We start from the raw sequence: 6,444 nt of genomic DNA on the forward strand, positions 1-6,444 counted from the left end.
TGCATTGCCTTGCTTCTATGGTGACATCTTCTACTTGATGATGGGCTAAAACGAAGTATCCGGATTGGCTGAAATGATTCTTATAGCAAATTTGGATAAGGTTAATAAGGTTTTCTGGGGCGAGAATTGCCATCTGTTTGCCATTATGGTATTTTTTTATAAACTCTGTTATAGATGCTTCATCGTAGTTTTGCATGGCTATTATCGTTCTGCGATAATTTACGAATGGGTATGTGATAGACTCTATGTTATGAGTACCATATCTAAAAATTACTTGATTTCTATAATAGTTCAGTGGACGCTCAGTTGAATTTATGAAATAATCATCCGAAGTGTCAGCCGAATGGACGGTTTCATCGTCGTCCTCTTCTGATTCAGTTGCGTCTTCATTTGAATTCAGGTTAATGTCAATTGGTAGTCTGCTTAAAGCATCAGCAACCACATTCGATTTTCCTTCTCTGTATTTGACAGTGAAGTCATAATTTTCGAGTTCTAAGCGCCAGCGCAAAATTTTAGCATTTTTTTCAGATGTTTTTATGAATGTCAAAGGTTTATGGTCAGTTACTAGAGTAAATTTAGCTCCGTATAGGTAAGGTTTGAATTTATTAATGGCCCAGATTATAGCTAGAGCCTCTTTCTCTATTGTGGCATACCGAGTTTCTGTGTCATTAAGCGTTCTTGATGCAAATGCAATAGGTCTTTCTATATTGTCTTGAGTTTGCGAAAGCACAGCGCCTAATGCGAATCCTGAGGCATCCGTTGTAAGAATAAACGGTAGTTCAAACTGAGGGTAAGTAAGAACTTGATCGGTGGCTATAGTTTGTTTTAGCGTATTAAAAGCCGAAGAAAATTCCTTATCATTTTTATCTATAACTGTGTCTTGTTTTAGGTACTTCGTCATTGGTCTGGTGATTTTAGAGAAATCTTTAATGAATCTTCTATAATAACCTGCCAGGCCTAAAAATTGTTTAATTTCCTTCGCGTTTTTTGGCAAAGGCCAGCCGATAATTTTACTAATTTTCTCAGGATTGGGTTTTATTCCGTCGCTGGAAATAATATGTCCCAAAAATTCCGTTTCTTTCTTTAGGAATTCGCATTTGTCCAGCTGAATTTTGAGGTTGAAGTCAGTCAAACGTTTCAAAACTTTTTCAAGATTTCCCAAATGGTTTTCTAAGTTATAACCGATTGTTATGATATCGTCAAGATATACAAAACAAATTGAGCCTATGTATTCTGCCAAAATGCTATTCATACATTTTTGGAATGTCCCTGGTGCTCCTTTGAGACCAAAAGGCATCCTTGTAAATTGATATACTGCTTTATCAGTAGAGAAAGCAGTCTTCTCCATATGAGCAGGATCCATCGGAATTTGATGAAATCCAGATTTTAAGTCGATTGTTGAAAAATAGACAGATTTACCAAGACTGTCTAGGATTTCTTCGATCTGTGGCATTGGGAATTTATCGTCTATAGTCTTTTCGTTAAGTTTCCTATAGTCGATAACTATTCTCACTTTCCTTTTTCCTGATGCATCTACTTTTTTGGGGACTACCCAAATTGGTGATGAATACGGACTGGCGGATGGTTTGATTACCCCATTATCGAGCAATTCTTGAATTTGCTCCTCGACATCCTTTTTGAAATGGTAAGGGTAACGATAGCTCTTTGTATATACCGGTCGATCGTCTATTGTATTTATTCTGTGAGTAATTGCTGTAGTCGCAGAAAGTTTTTCTCCCTGTTTTAAAAGTACAGCTTGATTTTTGTAAATGATGTTAATCAGTTTCTTTTTTTCGAATGCTGATAAATGGGATGTTCTTATCAGGTTTTCTATGTCCTGTTCGGTTAGATCTTTCCGATTATTTGTTAGTATCGGTGTAATTGTGTCAAAATTGTTTACATTTAAATTCAGTTTAGGGAAACATTGAGGTAATTTTTTAGATTTTGTCGTTACATTAATCGTTGACTTCAAATTTTCAGATCTGTACAAACCCGGCTGAATGCAAATATTTTCATCTAATTGTTGAAATGTGGGAACTAACCAATCGCCGTTCTTAGTTGTATTTACGGTGATCGTGTGGTGGTTTTCCTTTTGCTTGGGGAAGTATTTTGAAAAGGGGAAAGTAATATTTAGGAAAGTGATGGTTCCTTTTGGATAGTCGATTTTGGCGTTGCATTGGGCCATGTATTGCGAACCAATGATGCCATCAAAAAAACTATGAAATTCTGATTCGTAAAACGTTTGAGTTGGAAGTTTTGGGCTCAAAACATTTTCGGTCACCTTTTTGTTAATAGTTTTTCTTCCCATCATGTTCCTGATACTAGTGTCTGTAATTTTTATGGTGTTTAGGAAAATACCTGGTCGAATTATGTTTTTATTTGCTCCAGTGTCTAATAGGATATTCAAATTTGAATGTTTGAATTTGCATTTTAAATAGGGTAAATAGTTTAGGGTACTTTTGGTTGAAGTTGGACTGTGCAAAAATTTAAATCTGCATCATCCTCGTTGGATTTTAGTTTATGTCTCTATCCTCGTTTTCGATTTCTTGGTTGTTTATTAATTTTTTATTCAATGTCAATCTACTTCTGATAGATGGGTCTATGTCCATCGGTTGTGGAGCTGGTTGTCTAAATCCGTCGGTCATGGGTGGCGGTGTGCTTTGTTTTTGTGTGTTGAACGATTTTGAATGTGTGCCTTGGTTTCTTTGTTCAAAATCTTTTTTAGGATTTTTTCTGAAGTCCTGACTTCTAATGTTAAGGGCTGCAACCTCCCTTGATTTGAATTTGCATAGGAATGCGTAAGCATCTTCTATGTCTGCAGGTCGGGCTGCCTGAGCATATCCGAAATAGGGTTCACATAGGCCTGCGATAAACGCCGCAAGCGCGTCCTCTTCAATAAAAGCGTTTATAGCCGCCCAATTTTTCTTGTATAAAGGTTTTTGTTTGGCTAATGTTTTGATATTTTGCACAATCTCCTTTATTTTTTGGTGATAATTGGAGATTGATGTTCCCTCTGTCATTTTGCACTGCCATAGTTGGCTTTTATAGGTTGAAAGTTCTTGTCTGTCACCTAGTGCACTTATCAGTATTTCTTTTATTTCAGCAAAGCTTTCGGGGTTGCCAGCGAGGCACAAAATGTCTTTTGCTCGTCCCGTAATTTTATTAGCAATTGCTGTAACGTAGAGTTTAAATTGATTTTGAGTCACTAGTGGCTCAAAATTGTCTAATCTTTGCTCAGCAGTAGCGAGCCATGACGATAACTGCTTGCGGTTACCGTCAAAATTCGGGATCATTTTTATGGGATCCGGAATTTTGAATAAGTTTTCCACATTCATGGTGGGAAAACTTAAACTTTGGAACCTTTGGTCCTGTTCCAGTTGTTTATTTCTAAACGTCTCCATCATCAGACGCATGGAGTTTAATTGATCTATAATCTCCTCCATGGTAGTTTTTTCTTGAGTAGGAAATCCGTCTATTGAAAGGTTCGTCAGGTTTGGTAGATATTTCACCGGAACGTGTGCAAAATCTCCAGACGAATCCGAATCGGTGCTATAATCTGATTCTGTTATGTTAGCAGAATTCAGTAACTCACTGCGGGCTTTCGCTAGTGCGTTTTTTATTTTTCGCTCTTTCGGCATTAATGTTTGCCCGGGGCGCGTTTTTTTTTTTTTTTTTTGTTATTCTACACGTTCTCTCAGAACTCGTGTAGAACTGCTGAACTGTGGTTCTCTTAGAACTCCACAGTCTCGCGTGGAGTAGAATTTCTCTTGGAACGATTCTAACTCCGGGCGGTTCGTCACACAATTTATTTTGATGTTAGCCTCTCTTAGAACAACTAAACATCAATCAAAATAATGATCACCGCACAGCGGGAAAATTTTAATATTCTTAACTTAACACTTAGAAAAATGTAAGAAAAAAAAACTTACCCTTGCAATCGTTGGCCGGCGGTACGTTAGGAGTGTCGTGCGGTGGCCCCTCAACTCCAACCTTGGTCAGATGCTTAGTCGCGGAGGCTCTCTTGCGGCTGTTCCTTTCCTTGGAAATTCACTTCACCTATACACTGTTTTTCACTTCACTTACTAACGCACCTACCGTAGGCTGCGCCAATTACAGGATGGAGTCCTGGTTTGCTTTTTTTAAAAAGCTTTATTTGTCCATTACACACTTTTACCTTAACAATAATCACTACACAATGTTTTCACTATGAAGGTCGAGGTCCAAGAGAGCGAGCATGTGGCCGGCAAGGCCTTTTATGGTGATTAACTGCTGAGCTTGCAGTCTCGCAGGTGCGCTGCTGATGGCTGGCATGTCTCCACGTCAGGTGATCTATACTTGGTCGGGTTCTACCGTAACTATATATATATATATATATATATATATATATATATATATATATATATATATATATATATATATATATATATATATATATATATATATATATATATATATATATATATATATATATATATATATATATATATATATATATATATATATATATATATATATATATATATATATATATATATATATATATATATATATATATATATATATATATATATATATATATATATATATATATATATATATATATATATATATATATATATATATATCTATTATATAAAATTCTCTTGTAACGGTGTTTGTAGTACTACTCCTCCGAAATGACCCAAACGATTCGAATGAAATTATTTTTAGAATATTCTGTAGCCATGCGAATCGGTTTATATCGAATAAAAACAACACAAAGTAGCATCAATTGTCCGTAATTATTAAATTTGTAGTTTTTTGAATGAAATGAAAGTCATGGCTTCCATTTTTTCGAGATTTTTTTTTCCTTTGGGCGGTTTGTTTTTAGTCTCCAAGGTAGAGGCGTCGCGACCTGACGTCGTTAGAAGATAGTAACTATGGCATAGCATACTGATCAGTGAGAATATTTTGGCGCGTATTTCTCAACCAAGCATATTTTCAATGCAAGTGGTGGCGATATGATGCCTTGATGTGATTTTTTTTGTTCTTGAATCCTAGCTCACATGGTTATGAATGACGCCTAGATGTGACTCAGGTTGACATTTTGCTGATCGAATAAAACATATAATATTTGTTTTGCCAAAATCTGAAATTGAAAAGTCAGGCATCCATTTTTAGAGATTTTCTTTTCTTCGAGGGGTTTGTTTTTCGTCTCCATGGGCGAGGCGTCGCTAGCAAACGTCGTTGCAAGATAATAGTAACCAAAGCATACTGTTCATTGATCGCTGGAAAAATTTAAAAATTAGGCGCCTATTTCTCAACCAAGAACCTATATTTCTTATGCACGTTGGGGCGATATGCAACCTAGATGTGTTTTTTCCTTACTTATTTGTACACAGCACATGGTAATAAATGACGCCTAGATGTGATACGGATTGATATTTTATCGATCGAATCAAAACCATATAAACGATTTCAAATGTTAAAACAATTTTTAATTCGTGTTAATTAAAGTAGTAAATTGTTGTCCAAAAGATATGAATTTGATAATGATAAATATAAAATAATGACACTTTTTGGACGTTTGAAAATAAGAAATTGGAAAGCTTTACATTCAATTTCGTATATATCAATGAAAGTTGATAAAACAGACAAACAAGAACAAGTATTAAATTCATTTTAAAGTCTTTTCACTGACGCATCTGAAAAAGACCTATGTGTTATCACTTGCCCCAATAAATGATACAAATATATACTTCGATATTTCTTTTTGTCAACATAACTAATATTTTTTTTTAAATATGATTTTTTTCAGAAAATATGAAAGTTGAACTGTGGTGATATTCGTTTGCATTTGCCCCTATGTTTCATTTTTTAAATGAACTCAGGAAACCATCAAAGCCTGAACAGATTATTTCATTTCGATCTATTAAATTTTAAAAAATCTGCTTTTCAATTAAATGTTATTAATCTTAAAAATATTACATAATCCTAAATGAAATCAAATGAACTTATTTGCATTTTTTGCTTGAATAAAAAAAAGGTATTCGCAGTATACAAAATCTTCAGATTTAATGCCATGACAAATGCTGTTTGGGAACATTTTAAGTTGAAATGTGTAAAGTCTATAACTGAAGTATCAGGCGAAACTTTTTGGAAATGATTTTGGTGAAAATATGGATTTTAATTCAAACTGCTTTGAAGCATGAGGATGATGAATAAAAAGCTGTTTGAAAATGGTTAGTAAAAAATCTTTTCTTATGTGTTTCAATTATTCAGCTCTTAAAAATACACCATCCAAAGCTAATTGGGAGCTGAAAGCGCTGCGTTAGACAAAATATTCGGAAAACACTTCAAAAATTTTCCAAAGATTCATAAGCAATATATTCCAATAATTGAGATACTTTTTATTTCGGTTTAAACCTTATTGTGAACTCGAACAAAACGGAATAAATCACTAAA

This window comes from Uranotaenia lowii, chromosome 3 (genome assembly GCF_029784155.1).
Source record: "Uranotaenia lowii strain MFRU-FL chromosome 3, ASM2978415v1, whole genome shotgun sequence".
Lineage (NCBI taxonomy): Eukaryota > Metazoa > Arthropoda > Insecta > Diptera > Culicidae > Uranotaenia > Uranotaenia lowii.